Here is a 17487-nt window from a genome sequence, read left to right on the forward strand (position 1 = left end):
TTATGTGACAAAGATCTCAAGTTAATATATGTTTTACAGAAAATATATAGAGAATAAAAACCATATAACTAATAGCCCAATCCCCTTTATCTCACAAAATTTATAATGAAACTATCACAAGTCTCTGGAAGATAAAAGAAGCTAATGTCCATAGAGGAAGAAAGGTACAAAGTAAAAAAGAAAGAAAAATGGAGGGTTGGTAACAGAAATGGAGAGAACTTCATATGGGAAAAGTTTGTAACCAATAGATTGGGAAAAGGTAGAATCAACATCCTGGAGAAGGGCAATCCAATGTATAGTTTTTAAAAAACAGGGAATGATAGAGACACCAAGAAAGCAGTCATTGAAAGAGACAATGGAGTAAAGGATTGTCAGAGAAATTTTACTAAATTGTTTCTGAAGATTTTTTTTTACCCATGTCCTGGCGCTTGGGGATAGAACTGGTGGACTGGAAATCGTCAGCATGGAAGGCATGACGCCCAGGGGGCCGGGGCTCTCTCCCTCTGTCTCCGTTCATTATGGGAACTGGGACCACACGCCCGAACCCCAAGAAGAGGAGGGTTGAAGACCTTTTGAGAAATAAAATGGAAAGCTCAATGTAAGTACCATAAAAAAATACACTAAAGAAAAAATTAAATTATTGAAAAATTCTAGTGTGAAGTTAAACCTGTCATAATTCAGATAAAGAAATACACACACAGAGTACATGTACAACATGCACAAACAGTGGCAGAAATCTATCTTTAACCAAACAAACACCAGCCATTTGAAATGCTATGTATATTATTAGTAAAGTTTGCTTAACAGAAAGTGTCTGCAAACATAGACTTAAACAATAAAATAAAACTAAGACATAATAAAGGGAGAAATTGCATAACAAATTACAATGGCAAACTTTGTTTGGAAAGATAAGATAACGAGACAAATTAATACAAAAAGACAGATATGTTAAAATTTAGCAAGTTTATCATTGAAACTTGAAAACAATACTTACACATCAGACACTTTAAAAACACCAACATTATTAATAACATGTACTTGCTGAGATAATCTTTCTACATAAATTCAAATGACACACTAAAAACGTAAGTTATACTAGGGGATATTGAAGTGCAAATGAAGATAGCAAACCTCTGTTGGAAAGATAAAGAACCAAAATCATCTTATATAACAAAAGGCTAATATGCAAATAGACCCAACTGTGGAAAACCAGAACAACCGAACAACTGGTTGCTATGAGGTTCACTGACCACCAGGGGGTGTGTGTGGAGCATGGCTGGTGTTGCCCATGGCAAGATGGTGGAGCAGGTGAGCAGGGGTGCCAGAGCACGTCAGGGCACCGGTTGCTGTTATCCGGGTGAGCCTCTGAGGGTTACTGGAAATTCTTTGCTCCTGTACACCTCGGGCCTGCCTGGTGCTCACACCTGCTGCCGGAGCCAGCTCCGCTTGCACCCATTGCTGATGTTTGAGCTGCTGCTCACACCCACTGCCAGCGGCAGCCCTGCTCAAACCCACTGCTGGTGTCTGGCGCCGGTCCCGATCACTTGGATTACTTGGAGCAAGTGGCAGCTGATGGCCCGATCACCCCTGAGGGCTTCTCCCCCTGCTCCTGAGGAGTGATTGGTGCAACAGCCGCAACTCATATCCATTGACAGCGCTGGCCCTGCTTGCACCAGCTGCTGGCACCGGCCCCAATTGCTCCACACCATCAGTGAGTGTGAACGGTGGTGATGGGAGTGGGGCTGCTGGCAGACAGGGGCCTGGGACTGTGGTGGGAGGGACCTGGTGGGGGCATAGAGGATGGGCCGAGACCCACCCCTGTGCCCACTGCAGCCTCGTGGCCCACAGTTCCTTTCAAGGTGCACAAATTCGTGCACTGGACCCCTAGTGTAAAAATAAATATGTTGAAGTTGAGAAAGATGATCATTAAAAGTTGAGAACAAAGGTATAAGAACCAAATTAAACAATAGCCAAGTACAAAGCGAAATACATTAATGGACTTGCTCTTTTCCTATTCACACATATCTGAAAAATGAAAGGAAGAAAGAACCCATTCAATCTAAATAAAGAGGTGATGTCAGGAAGGGAGGGGAACAAAAATTTGAAGAACCTACAGTTTTCTCTCTGGTTCAAATGATTTTTCTTTGTGAGTATAACGAATATAAAGTTCAAAAGGTCAAAAATCACCAACCAGAGGTATGCTGCTTCATATTTCCTCCCCCTTTGTCCAAAAGCTACTGAAATTGAAAGTGAAACCATAAGAGGACTTAGAACAGGGTTTTCTCCTTGGTAAACAATGACACTCATTGGTCTTTCATTGGGCCTTCTATATGTATCAAGACAAAATGCAAACACACACACATATTTAAGATACTCTAAAAGTGATGAGGAAGCATACATTAAAGGCACCCATTGTCAAGAACTGTATGTGAAGTAATAGTCACATGACACCTGCTACATACATTCAAGAGATATATTCCTAAATTTCACTCTGTTTGAATACAAAAATATATTTGAAACATGTCATTAAGTAAGACGGATTTTAAACTATTAATGTTTATTTAGTGTTTTATGAAAATGTCTTTTGGAAAATTCTAGACTAATAGCTTCTGGTGCCATTCATATAAAAAAAATGGAATTAAGATATTATCAGTAAAAGGGATCCCAGATGTCTGCAGAGTAGATTGAAGCTAAACTTACCTTCTCCCAGCGCCAAACCAGAGTTACAACTAATTTATAGATCAACCAATTGAATAGTAGCAGAAAAGAAGTCTTTTAACCAAGGATTTATAGAAGTAGCCAGGTATGTCTATTGGCCACCTGTCTGTCCCCTTTGGAGAAGTATCTATTCAGATCCTTTGCCATGACCCAGAAATTTTTCTTCTAGGACCATTTCCAAAGAAATCCAAAACATTAGCTTGAAAAATTATATGCTCCCCTATGTTCATTAGAGTATTATTTGCAATAGCCAAGAGTTGGAGGCAGCCCTAATGCCCATCATTAAATGAGTGGATAAAAAACCTGTTGTACATTTACACAATGGAATACTATTTGGCTATAAAAAGAGAGAAATTGTAAATTTTGTGACAGCATGGCTGGACCTTGGAGAGTATTATACTGAGTGAAATAAGACTGTCAGAGAAAGAAAAATACCAGACAATTTCACTTATACATGGAATATAATGAACAAAAGAAACAAACAAAATAGTCACAGGAGCCACATAGAGACTAGTAAAATGGGGAGAGATATGGGAAGGCCTGGCCCTGCTCCCATATGTGGCAGGTGAAAATACTCTAGGAGGCAAATTGGCCCCTCCTTCTTACAGCCACACCCTGTGGAGACAGAGACAAACAGTGGATTGGTGGATCACTTGGAGCTTTAAGCAGGTTGCTGAAAGCCACAGAAGGACAGTTCCTGAGAGTGGTTAGCACCAAAGTACCTCAGAGGAAGCCCAGAATTGGCAGAAAGAACAGTCAGCCATGGCCATCAAAAGAGTAGGATACAAAGCGAGCTCCAGAGATTCCAAAATGATGCTGGAGTAAGTGGAAGCTACACTGACACTCTCCCAGACCAAAACTGGAATTACAACTAAAATACCAAAGAACAGCCTGAATAATCAAATGAATACCAGATGGTTAGAACCCTGATAACCAAGAAAGAAAGTGTAGACCCCATAGAGACTGGTAGGAAGTGCAGAGGTGTGAAAGGGCTGACTGGGCTCTCACATACACCAGCTGAGGTTCTAGAGCATTGGTTCTCAACCTGTGGGTCGAGACCCCTTTGGTGGTTGGACGACCCTTTCACAGGGGTCGCCTAAGACCATCCTACATATCAGATATTTACATTATGATTCATAACAGTAGAAACATTACAGTTATGAAGTAGCAACAAAAAGAATTTTATGGTTGGGTCACAACATGAGGAACTGTATTAAAGGACCAGAAGGTTGAGAGCCACTGTTCTAAAGAGATATATCAGTTGTAATGGGTTCCCACTGAGAACTCTGGGATCAAAACCCCAACCTGGACTCCCCACCCCAGAGCACCAGAACTGAGAAAGGTGCCCACATAACATGTGTGAAAAGCAGCAGGGTTGCTGGCTGCCAGGAAGAGCTGGCTAGAAATGCAGGCACCCTCTTAAAGGGCCAATGCACAAAATTTTGTGTGCCATCACTCACCTTGGACTGTGGCAGAGGGAGGGCAAACTGGAAGATAGCTATGTGAGCAGAATTCAGGGTAGAGGGCTCTGGGTTAGAGCTTGGAAGGCAGCCACCCTGGGTTTTTGTGCTGAGTCATTCCCTCACACTGCAGAGGACATCTTTCACCCACAGACCTTTAGAACTATCTAGGAAGTTTCCCCTGGGGGAAAGGAATTGCCCCACCCTATTGGAAAACTTCTCATCCCACTATGTGGTTAATAGCCTGAGGCTAATCAAGACAGAATATGAAACAGACTGCAGGCATAGGTGGGTCTCTGGAGGTTCTGAGTCTTTGATTGCTATCCTCTTGGGTCTGGGGTTACAAAAAGTGAAGCTTGATGCATATCTTGCTTCTTTCCAAAGGCACCCATCCCCAGCAGAGGGTGCCACCAGCTGTGGATTGCTGATAGCTCCAAATGGTACTGAGGGCTAATCACAAACAACGTCTGACATTGTCCTGCAACAGAGACTTGTATTCATAGCAGATATGCCTAACACATAGACACAAACCTGAACAGGCAGCCAAAGTGGGGAGACAGAAAAACAAGCCCCAAATGAATAAAAGAGGATTCTACAGAAGGAGAACTAAATGAAATGGAGATAGGATATTTATGAGATATAGAGTTCAGAATAATGATGGGAAAGAAGCTCAATAGCATGAGAAAAGATCGTAACTAAGAAAAAAGATCAGCTGGAAATGAAGAATCACATAGCACTAATAAAGAACACATTGGAAGGAATACACAGCAGATTACAAGAAGTTGAGGATTGGATCAGTGAATTAGAAGAGAAGGTAGAAAAAAATCACTCAATCAGAGAAACAAAAGAAAAAACAATTTAAAAGCAGGAGGACAACTTAAGGGGGCCATGGAACAACATGAAGCATAACAATATTCCCATAATAGGAGTGCCAGAGGTGAAAAAAAATGAGGAAGGGGTAGAGAACCTACTTTAAAAAAATTATGGCAGAAAACTTCCCTAAAATGGTGAAGGAAAAAGACAGACAACTTCTGGAGGCACAGAGAATCCCAAGCAGGAAGAGATGAAACAGGCCCATGCCTAGACACATCATAATTAAAATGCCAAACATTAAAGAAAACAGGAGAATCTTAAAGGCAGCAAGAGAAAAGGAATTTGTTACTTAAAAAAGAGCTCCCATAAGGCTGTCAGCCGATTCTTCATAAAAAAAACAAAAAAAACAAACAAAAAAAAACTCTGCAGGACAAAAGGGAATGGCATGAAGTATTCAAGGTATTTAGAAAGCAAGGATCTGAAACCAAGATTACTATATCCAACAAGGCTATCAATCAAAACAGATGGTGAAATAAACAGTTTCTCTGAAAAACAAAGGCTTAAGGAGTTTATCACCACCGAGAAATGCTAAGGGGACTGCTGTAATGAGAAGAAATAGAGTGTGAGAAACATAGGCATAAAGAATTAAAATGGCAACAAATAAGGACCTACCAATAATACCCTTAAATGTAAATGAATTAAATGCTTCAACAGAACAGCGGTCGCCCACCTTTCAGACCTCATGCACTACTGGTTGGCGACCGCTGCTCCAAAGGTTTCCTTAAACCAGTGGTTGCCAACCTTTTGGATCTCACAGACCACCAGTGGTCCACAGACCAAGGCTGGCGACTGCTGAATTAAAAGACATAGGATAGCTGAATAAACAGGAAAACATGACACAATTATATGCTGTCTACAAGACACCCACCTCAGGAGGAAATGATCACACAGGATAAGAGTGAAGGGATGGAAAAAAAAATTTGCCATGTAAATGGGAAAAAAAAGCTGGGCTAGAAATACAAATATCTGACAAAATAGACTTCAATGTGAAGTCCATGCCCTAGCCAGTTTGGCTCAGTAGATAGAACATCAACCTACAGACTGAAGGGGCGTGGGTTCAATTCCAGCCAAGGATACATGGCAGGTTGCGGGCTCGGTCCCCAGTAGGTGGCATGCAGGAGGCAGCCGATCAATGATTCTCTCTCATCATTGATGTTTCTACCTCTCTCCCTCCCCCTTCCTCTCTGAAATCAAAAAAGAAATATATTTAAAACATATATATTAATATATATATGTATGTATATATGTATATACACACACACAGGTAATCTAATAAAAGAGAAACATGCAAATTGACCGTACCTTTGCTATGCCCCAAGCCAGGCCCACCAGCCAATCAAAGCGACTGTATGCAATTTAACCCAACCAAGATGGCGGCCAGCAGCCACGGAGCTGGAGCAAGCAGGAGGCTTGGTTGCCCAGTGATGGAGGAAGCCAATCTTCCTGCCTGCCCTGGCTGGCTGTGGCCTCTGCTAAAGACAAAAATGTTTCAATTATAGAAGATAAATAAATCCCAGATACCTGCTTCCAGCCAGCCTCCACTGGGAGCTTGGGTGGCTGGGAGCTGTGGTCAGCCTGCAAAAAGTCATCAGCCCCTCAGCCAGGCTGGCCAGGAGCCCCAGGGGACCCCCACCCTGAAGGGGCTGTGCTAGCCTACAAAGAGTCATCAGCCACTCACCCAGGCTGGCCACGCCCTCATGGGGTGAGGGTCCCTGCTGGGAGGCTTGACCAGCCTGCAAACAGCCATCAGCCCCTCACCCAGGCTGGCCAGGCACTCCAACAGGAACCCCCACCATGAAGAGGGTTTGGCCAGTCTGAAAACAGTCCTCAGCCCCTCACCCAGGCTGGCAAGGCACCCCAGTGGGACCCCCACCCTGATCTTGGATACCCTTAAGGGCAAACCAGCCAGCCACCACCCATGCACCAGGCATATAATAAAAGGGTAATATGCAAATTGAGCCTAACAGCAGAATGAATGGGAATGACTGGTCACTATGACACACACTGACCACCAGGGGACAGATGCTCAATGCAGGAGCTGCCCCTGGTGGTCAGTGCGCTCCCACAGGGGGAGCTCTGCTCAGCCACAAGCCAGGCTGATGGCTGCCAGCACAGCAGTGATGGCGGGAGCCTCTCCCACCTTCTCATTATGACTAAGAATGTCATACTGCAGCATAGGCCTGGTCCTTGCTGTCAAGTGGACATCCTCCGAGGGCTCCTGGGCTGCCAGAGGGATGTCTGACTGCCAGCTTAGGCCCACTCCCCCGGGAAGCGGGCCTAAGCCAGCAAGTGGACATCCCCTGAAGGGTCCCAGACTGCGAGAGGGCACAGGCTGGGCTGAGGGACCCCTCCCCCCACCGAGTGCACAAATTTTTGTGCACCGGGCCTCTAGAACATATATATATATATATATATATATATATATATATATATATATATGAAGGTCATCGTAAGAGACAATAAAATTCACTGCATATTACAAAAGAGATAGATCCAACATGATGAGATAAAACTTCTGGAGGGCTTTAAGGGAGAGATTGACAGAAATACAGTCATAATGGGAGAATTTAACACCCTGCTGACTTCACTGGAGAGATCTTCCAGAAAAAAAATGAACAAAGAAATGCTTTCTATAATGACACAGTGGATTGCATAGATTTAATTGACATTTCCAGAACATTTCACCCCAAGCTGCAGAATATACATTCTTCCCAAGTGCATATGGGTCATTCTCAAAGGTAAACCACATATTAGGAAACAAAACAAGTCTTTACAAGATCAAGAAGATTAAAATTTTATCAAGCATACTCTCAGATCACAGTGGAATGAAATTAGAAATCAACTACAATAAAAACGCTCATAAACACCAAACACATGGAGGCTAAATAGCTTGATATTAAACAATGATGGGGTTAGCAAAAGAGGTTAAAAAAGAAATAAAAAAATTAATGGAAACTAATAAAAATGAAAACACAACAATCAAAAATCTTTGGGACACAGCTAAAGAGTCTTGACAGGGAAGTTCATAGCATTGCAGGACTATCTCAAATAACAAGAAAAATTAATAAGAAATTATTTAACTGTACAATTTAAAGAATTAAGTGGAGAAAAAAAAGAATAGCCCACAGAAGGTAGAAGGAATCAAATAATAAATATTAGAGCAGAAATAAATGACATAGAGACTAAAAGAAATGCAGAAGATGAATGAAACCAAGACCTGGCTCTTTGAAAACATAAAAAGATTGATAAACATTTATCCAGACTCAGCAAGAAATAAGGAGACAGGACCCAAAAAAACAAAATCAGAAAGAAAAGCAGTGAAGTCACAACTGACACCACAGAAATACAAAGGAGTGTAAGAAAATACTGTGAGCAACTATATACCAACAAGCTGAACTAGTTGGGCAAAAGGGACACATTCCTAGAAAAAGACAATCTTCCAAAACTGAATCTGGGAGAATAAAAAAACCTGAATGGGCCAATAACAATTGATGAAATTGAAGCAGTTATCAAAGAATTTCCAGCAAATTAAAGCCCTGGTCTGTTTGGCTTCAGAGGGAAGTCTTACTAAACATTCAAAGAATGAACACCTATCCTCCTCAAACTATTCCAAAAAATCTGAAAGGAAGAACCCTTCCAAACTCTTTTATGAAGCCAGCATTGTCATAATTCTAAAACCAGATAAAGCCACTCCAAAGAAAAAGAATTATGAGCCAGTATCCTACATGAACTTAGATGTTAAAATCCTCAACAAAATATTAACAAGTAGGATCCAGCAATATATTAAAAAGATCATACACCATGACCAAGTGGGATTTATTTCAGGGATATAACACTGGTACAATATTCACACAAAAAATGAACACTTTATGTCACATAAACAAATTGAAAGACAAAAATCAAATAATTGTATCAATAGATGCAAAAAAAGCATTTGAGGACATCCAACAACCATTTTGATAAAAACTCTCAGCAAAGTGGGAATAGAGGGATCATACCTCAACATTATAAAGGCAGTATATGAGAAACCTACAATGAACATCATACTCAATGACAAAAACTAAAACCATTTTCCCTAAGAACAGGAGTAAGACATCCACTGTGACTGAAATAATTAATATCCAAATATAAGGAGCTCATACAACAGGGATATCTGCTGTCACTACCCTTATTCAACATAGTACTAGAAGTCCTAGCCACAGGTTTCAGATAAGAAGAAATCATAAAAGGCATCCAAATTGGAAAGGAGGAAGTAAACTGTCATTATTCGCAGATGAAATGATTTGTACATATAAACCCATAAAGACTCCACCAAAATAATTATTAGATTTAATAAATGAATTAGGCGATGCAGCAGGATACAACATTAACATCTAGAAATATAGGGTGCTTTTAGATACTAATAAAGAATTCGTAGAAAGACAAACTAAAACAACAATCTAACATACCATTGCAACAAAATAATTAACATCCTTAGGAATAACTTAACCAAGGAGGTAAAAGACTTATACTCAGAAAACTACAGGACAGTGAAAAAGAGATAGAGAAAGACATAAACCAGTGGAAGCATAAACCTTGTCATGGATTGATAGAAGTAACATTATTAAAATGGCCATACAATGCAAAGCAATCTATAGATTCAACACAATCCCTATTAAAATACCAATGGCACGTTTCCCAGATCTAGAACTCATACTCCAAAAATTCATACGGAATTGAAAAATAACCTGAATACCCCAGCAATCTTGAGAAAGAGGACCCAAGTTAGAGGAATCACAATACCAGATATCAAGTTATACTACAAAGCCACTGTAATCAAACCGGCCTGGTACTGGCACTAGAACAGACATATAGATCAATGGAAAAGAACAGAGAACCCATTAACTGACCCAATCCATTATGCTAAGTTAATATTTGACAAAGGAGGCAAAAGCATATAATGGAGTCAAAACAGTCTCTTCAATAAGCGTTGTTGGAAAAATTGGAGAGATACATGCAAAAAGATGAAACTGGACCATAGTCTTACATCATAAATAACAATAAACTCAAAATGGTTAAAAGACTTAGATGTAAGACATGAAACCATAAAAATCCTACAAGAAACAATAGGCAGCAAAATCTAAGACATCTCTTGTAGAAATATGTTTGCAGATACATCTCCTAGGGCAAAGGAAGCTAAGGAAAAAATAAACAAATGGGCCTACATCAAAATATAAAGCTCTGCACAGTAAAAGAATCCATCTTCAAAATGAAAAGTGAGCCCATTGTATGTGAGAACATAACTGGCAATGATACATCTGATAAAGGGTTAATATCCAAAATATATAAGGAACTCATACAACTTAACAAAAGGAAGACACAATCCATTGGGAAAATGAGCAGCCCTAGCTGGTTTAGTTTAGTGATAGTGTGTTGACCTGCAGAGTCAAGGGTCCCAGTTTCAATTCTGGTCCAGGGCACATGTTCAAGTTTCAAGCTTGATATCCAGAAGGAGTCATGCAAGAGGCAGCAGATCAATGATTCTCTCCCATCATTGATGTTTCTATCTATTTTTCCCTCTCCCTTCCTCTCTGAAATGAACAAAATATATATATATATATTTTAAAAAATTGAAATAAAAAAATGGGCAAAGATCCTAAATAGACACTTCTCCAAAGCAGACATACAATGGCCAAGAGACATCTAGAAAAATTCTCAAAGTCACTGATTATCAGAAAGTTTCATATTGAAATGACAATCAGGTATCACCTCACACCTGTCAGAATGGCTACCATCAACAAATCAACAAACGACAAGTGCTGGCAAGGTTGTGGAGAAAAGTGAACCCTAGTACGCTGCTGGTGGGAATGCAGACTGGTGAAGCCACTGTGGAAAACAGTATGGAGTTTCCTCAAAAAATTAAATATGGAACTGCCATTTTACCCAGTAATCCCACTTCTGGAAATATATCCTAAAAACCCCAACACACCAATCAGAAACAATATATGGACCTCTATGTTAATAGCAACATTATTTACAATAACTAAGATTTGGAAACAAATGCCAAGTGCCCATCAATAGATGAATAGATAAAAAAGCTACGGGATATTTATATAGTGGAATACTATGCAGCTGTAAAAAAGAGTGATCTCTTACCCTTTGGGACAGAATGGATGGAAATGGAGGCTATTATGCTAAGTGAAGTAAGCCAATTGAAGAAAGACAAATATGGCATGATCTCACTTATTTGTGGAATCTAATGAACAAAATGATTTGACCAAAAAAATAAGACCCAAAGGATGGAGGCATGGAACAGACTGACATACCTCAATGAGGGTATGGGAGAACAAGGAGAAATAAACCAAAGAACTTATATGTATAGCCCATGGACATGGACTATAGTGTTGTGAAGACTAGGAGGGGGGTGTTGGGTAAGGGTTTGGAAGAGGAGAGTAAAGGGGGGGGGGGGAGAATAATGGAAAACAGCTGTAATACTGTAAAAAAAAATTTAAAAAATAACAACTATTCTTCTCAAACTATTTCCAAAACTTTAAAGAGGGAAATTAAACTAATTTTATGAGCCCAGCATTATCCTAATTCCAAAATCATATAAAGACACTACAAAGAAAAACATTATAGACCAATATCTCTGATAAACACAGATGGAAAAATCCTCAACAAATTATTAGCACACCAAATTCAGCAATACATTAAATATATTGTACACCATGTTCACTTGGGATTAATTCCTGGAATGCAAGGTTGGTACAACATCTGCAAATCAATTAATGTGATACACCTCATAAATAAAATGAAGGATAAAATCATATGATGATAACAGTCAATTTCAAACAAAGTGTTTGACAAAATCCAACACATATTTATGATGAAAACTGTTAGCAAAATGGTAGAAAATATACCTCAACATAATAAGGCCATGTATGACAAACCCACAGAAAACATCATAATAAACTACAGGCCCAGTGCACGAAAATTCATGCACTCGGGTGGGCGGCGGTTCTCCTCAGCCTGGCCTGCACCCTCTCACAGTCCAGGACCCCTCAGGGGATGTCTGACTTCCACACAGGCAGGAGAGCCTTCCGCCACCGCCACTGTGCTTGCCAGCCTTGAGCCCATCTTCTGGTTGAGAAGTGCTCCCCCTGTGGGAGCATGCTGACCGCAAGGGGGCAGCTCCTGCATTGAGCATCTGCCCCCTGGTGGTCAGTGCATGTCATGGCAAAAAGTTGTTCCACCATTTGGTCAATTTGCATATTACCCTTTAATTATATAGGATGAGGAAAAACTCAAAGCATTTCTCTTAAGGCTGGTAACAAGGCATGGATGTCTGCTTTCAACATTCTTATTCAACATAATACTGAAAGCCCTAGACACAGCAACCAGACAAAAAGAATAAATAAAAGGCATCCAAGTAGAAAAGTAAGTAGTAAAATTAATTGCAAGTGGCATAATACTGTACATAAAAACTAAAGATTCTACCAAAAAACTATTAGAAATAATTAATAATATTTAGTAAAGTAGCAGGGTACAAAATAATTATCCAGAAATCAGTTGCATTTACATACACCAATAATGAAATATCAGCCCTAGCTAGTTTTGCTCAGTGGATAGAGCATCAGCCCACCAACTGAAGGGTTGCAGGTTTGATTCCAGTCAAGGTCGTGTACCTCATTTGAAGACTCAATCCCAACCCTGCTTGGTGCACTTGAAGGGGCAGTCAATCAATATGTCTCTCTCACATTGATGTTTCTCTCTCTGTGTCTCTCCCCCTCCATTCCACTCTCTCTAAAAATCAATGAAAAAATATCCTCAGGTGATGATTAACATCATCATCATCATCATCATCATCATCATCATCATCATCTATCAGAAAGTGCAACTAAGAAAACCATAATATTTGCAATTGCACCAAAAAAATAATAAATCATCTAAGAATAAACTTAACTGTGGAAATAAATTTGAACTCTGAAAATTATAATATACTGAAGAAAGAAATTGAAGAAGATACACATAAATAAAATAATGTAACATAAACATGAATAGCAAGAATTAACATTATTAAAATGTCCATTCTACCCAAAGCAATCCATAGATTTAATGCAATTCCTATCAAAATATCAATAATGTGTTTCACAAAACTAAAACAAATAATCCAAAAATGCATATAAACCCCAAAAGACCCTGAATAGCCAAAGCAATCCGGAGAAAGAAAGAACAAAGCCAGAGGTATCACACTTCCTAACTTCAAATTATACTACAAAGTGACAATAATCAAAACAGCATTGTATTGGTAGAAAACTAGACACACAGACAATGGAACAGAATTGAGAACCCAGAAATCACCCCACATGTATATGGGCAAATGATTTTCTACAAAGGAGCCAAAAGCATCAAACGGGAAAAATAAATCTTCTTCATAAATAGTGCTGGAAAATTGGAAAGCCATATGCAAAAGAATAAAACTAGACTTCTGCTTGTCTCATATACCAACATTAACTCAGATGAACCATGGTCTTCAAGGGGATTTCGTGAATTTGACCCCAAAGGCAAGGGAAGTAAAAGCAAAAATAAGTGAATGGGACTTTAACAATGAAAACCTTCTGCTCAGCAAAAGGCTCCTCCAACAAAACAAAAAGACAATCAACAAAATGGAATAAGTTATTTGCAAGCAACAGCTGTGACAAGGGGTTAATATCCAAATTATATAAAGGTTGCTCAGTTGACTGACACATCATACTGTACACCAAAAGGTTGCAGGTTCAATTACCAGTCAGAACACATACCTAGGTTGTTGGTTTGATCTCCAATTGGGGTACTTATGGAGGCAACAGACTAATCTCTCTCTCTCTCTCTCTCCCTCCCTTTATTTCTTTCTAATATCAATAAACACAATTCTCCCATGAGGATAAAACAATTAAAAACTCACACAACTCAATACCAAACAATCTAATTAAAAAGTGGGCAGAGGCCCCAGCCAGTGTGGCACAGTGGTTGAGCATTGACCTATGAACGAGAGTCAAGGAGTATCATTCCCAGTCAGGGCACATGACTGGGTTGGGTGGCAGGCTCAATTCCCAGTAGGGGGTGCACAGGTGGCAACCAATCAGTGATTCTCTCTCATCATTAATCTCTCTCTCTTTCTCTCTCTCTCTCTTTCTGAAATCAATAAAAAATATAATTTTCTTTAATAATGGGTAGAACAGTGATGGTGAACCTTTTGAGTTTGGCATGTCAGCATTTTGAAAAACCCTAACTTAACTCTGGTTCCGTGTCACATATAGAATTTTTTTCAACCATAGTAAAACAAAGATTTATATTTTTGATATTTATTTTATATATTTAAATTCCATTTAACAAAGAAAAATCAACCAAAAAAAGGAGTTCGCGTGTCACCTCTGACACGCGTGTCATAGGTTCGCCATCACTGGGTAGAAGAACTGAACAGACACTTCTCCCAAGAAGACATATAAATGGTCAACAGATTTATGAAGATATGCTCAACTTCACTAGCTATGCGGGTAATGCATATAAAAACTAGTATGAAATACCACTCCACATCTGTCAGAATGGTTATTATCAACAAGACAGTTATAACAAGTGTAGCAGAGGTTTTATATAATGTTATTTATTTGAGTCTTTACTCTGCTTTGTTTATTCTTCATAAAGGCTGTAAATTGTTTAACTTTTCAAAAAATTAACTCATACTTTCATTACTTTTACTATTGTTTTTGTAGTTTTTATTTCTTTTTGTGTGTGTGCTTTTAGCTTCATTATTTCCTTCCTTTTGCCCACTCTATGCTTAGGTGGTTTTTTCCCCTAGGTTTTTGAAGCATAAGTTAGGCTTTTTATTTGAGATTTTTTTTTCTGAATGTGGACATTTATCTCTATAAATTTCTCTTTAAAATTGCTTTAGCTATAACCATAAGTTTTAATATGTCGTGTTCCCATTTTTGTTTTCCTCAACACACTTTTGGATTTTCCTTCTAAAACCCATTGGTTTCCTTAAAATGTATTGTTCATTTTCCATTTATTTGTGATCTTACGTTTTCCCCCTGTTTTTGATTTCTAGTTGCAGACTGATGGTATCAGGAAAGATCATTGATATGATTTCAATCATCTTAAATTTATGAAGCCTTGTTTTGTGGTCCACTACCTGATCGATTCCAGTGAATATTCCATCTGCACTTAAGAAGAATGAATCTTTTCCTTTTGAATAAAATGTTCTGTATATGTCTGTTAGATTTATTTAGTCTACTGTGTTATTCAAGCCTTCTCTTTTCTTATTGATGACATATCCATTGTTAAGTTATGCAAGGTACATAAGTTATGGAGATCAAATGTACAGTACGGTGACTATAGTTAGCAATACTTTATATATACTTGAAATTTGCAAAGATTGTAGATCTTAACTATACCACACAAATAAGAAAATTATAATTGTGAAGCGATGAGTATGTCAACTAGCTTGATTGTCTGATCATTTCACATTGTATAAAATTACTAAAACACAAAGTATATATGTATATAAATATTTAAATATATATTTATTTGTCAGTTGTTAAAAAAAAACAACTACAGGCCTAAAATGGTGCCACTCATGCTAAAACCTCATGATACCAAGCCTAAATTTAACACTTGATCAGCTGCAGTTTCAACTTCCCAGAAACCTAATCCAATCAACCAGTCTGCAATTTTCTGGTCAAGCATCAGTAAGGTACTGTGTCATTGTGGGCCCTCAACAACCTCATAACGAAAAGAGGCAATTTACATAATGAAAACCATTCCCATTCACTTTCCCCTGAATAAAAAGTGTCCCATTTCAAAAATAATCATTTCCTCTTCTTTTTTAAAATTTTAGTTAATAGCTGCCTTGCTCCACCCTTATTCCTATTAAAACCTTCCATTTTGTACAACTCTTCTGAGTTCTCATCACTTAATAAAGCCAATTTGAACTTCAAATTTACTTGGTTAAATTTTTAACATAATTATACCCAAAAGAGCTTTTTTCCAAAAAGAAAACAACTCCATTTACAATACCAACACAAGGATAAAACAATTAGGGACAAATGTGACTGAAGAGTGAAAGATTTGTACACTGAAAATTATAAAACATTGCTGAAAGAAATAAAAAAATAAATAAATGGAAAGACATCCTTTGTTCTTTAAAAAATTAAATTTGTGCCTAGCTGGTGTGGCTCAGTGATTGAACCATATAGTCATGGTTTGATTCCTGGTGAGGACACATGTCCAGGTTGTGGACTCAATCCCTGGAGGTGGCGTGTGCAGGAGGCAACCAATCTATGATTCTCTCTCATCACTGATGTTTCTATCTCTCTCTCCTCCTCCCTTCCTCTCTGAAATCAATAAAAATATATTTTAAAAAATTAAGATTTCAGAGTAAGCACCAAAGCCCCATTGAAGCAAGTCTTGCCCCTGAGGGGTGTCTCCAGCACAGAAGTTCTCCCACTGCAGAAACAGCTGAGTCTCACAGGCAATTGGACTGGAGGTCAATCCCTCCCAGTGTTACCTACAATAATCAAGGCTTAACTACAACAAGGCTGCACACAAAGCCCCCAAGGGGGTGCACCAAGAGTGTCTACCTCAGGTAATTGGGGAGGCTGAGCCATTGGGCCCTATAGGACACCTAGCACAGAAAGCCACTCTATCAACACAGCGAAGCATAAAAAAATGTGGAGACAAAGAAACAGGACACAAATGACAGAAATGGAGGAAAGCAAACTACTGGATATAGAGTTCAAAAGCACACTTTTAAGGTTTTTCAAGAATTTTCTAGAAACCGCCAATAAACTTAATGAGACCCTCAAGAAATGTAATGAGACCTTTGAGGTTGTGATAAAGGACCAACTAGAAATTAAGCATACACTGACTGAAAGAAAGAATATTATACAGACTCCCAACAGCAGACTAGAGGATAGCAAGAATCAAGTCAAAGATTTGAAATATGAAGAAGTGAAAAACACCCAACTGGAAAGCAAAATGAAAAAAGAATCCAAAAATACGAAGATAGTGTAAGGAGCCTCTGGGACAGTTTCAAGCATAGCAACACCCGAATTATAGGGGTGCCAGAAGAAGAGAGAGAGCAAGATATTGAAAACCTATTTGAAGAAACAATGACAGAAAACTTCCCCTACCTGGTGAAAGAAATAGACTTCCAAGTCCAGGAAGCGCAGAGAACCCCAAACAAAAGGAATCCAAAGAGTACCACACCAAAACACAGCATAATTAAAATGCCAAGAGCAAAAGACAAAGAGAGAATCTTAAAAGCAGCAAGAGAAAGAAAGTCAGTTACCTACAAGGGAGTACCCATACGACTGTCAGCTGATTTCTCAACAGAAACTTTGCAGGCCAGAAGGGAGTGGCAAGAAATATTTAAAGTGATGAATACCAAGAACCTACAAACCAAGATTACTTTACCCAG

The 17487-nt window shown here is 39.0% G+C and overlaps 1 non-coding gene across 1 annotated transcript; it reads right to left on the bottom strand.

Moving 5' to 3' along the window:
* Window positions 1–414: 414 nt before the first annotated feature.
* On the bottom strand, window positions 415–560 carry LOC139013347 (small nucleolar RNA SNORA57). The gene has a single exon (XR_011471998.1). It is a non-coding gene; the product is annotated as a small nucleolar RNA SNORA57 (small nucleolar RNA).
* Window positions 561–17487: the final 16927 nt, after the last annotated feature.

The sequence above is a fragment of the Myotis yumanensis genome, unplaced genomic scaffold (genome assembly GCF_028538775.1).
Source record: "Myotis yumanensis isolate MYYU_CA2020_CCGP unplaced genomic scaffold, mMyoYum1.0.hap1 SCAF_6, whole genome shotgun sequence".
In the NCBI taxonomy this organism is placed as follows: Eukaryota; Metazoa; Chordata; class Mammalia; order Chiroptera; family Vespertilionidae; genus Myotis; species Myotis yumanensis.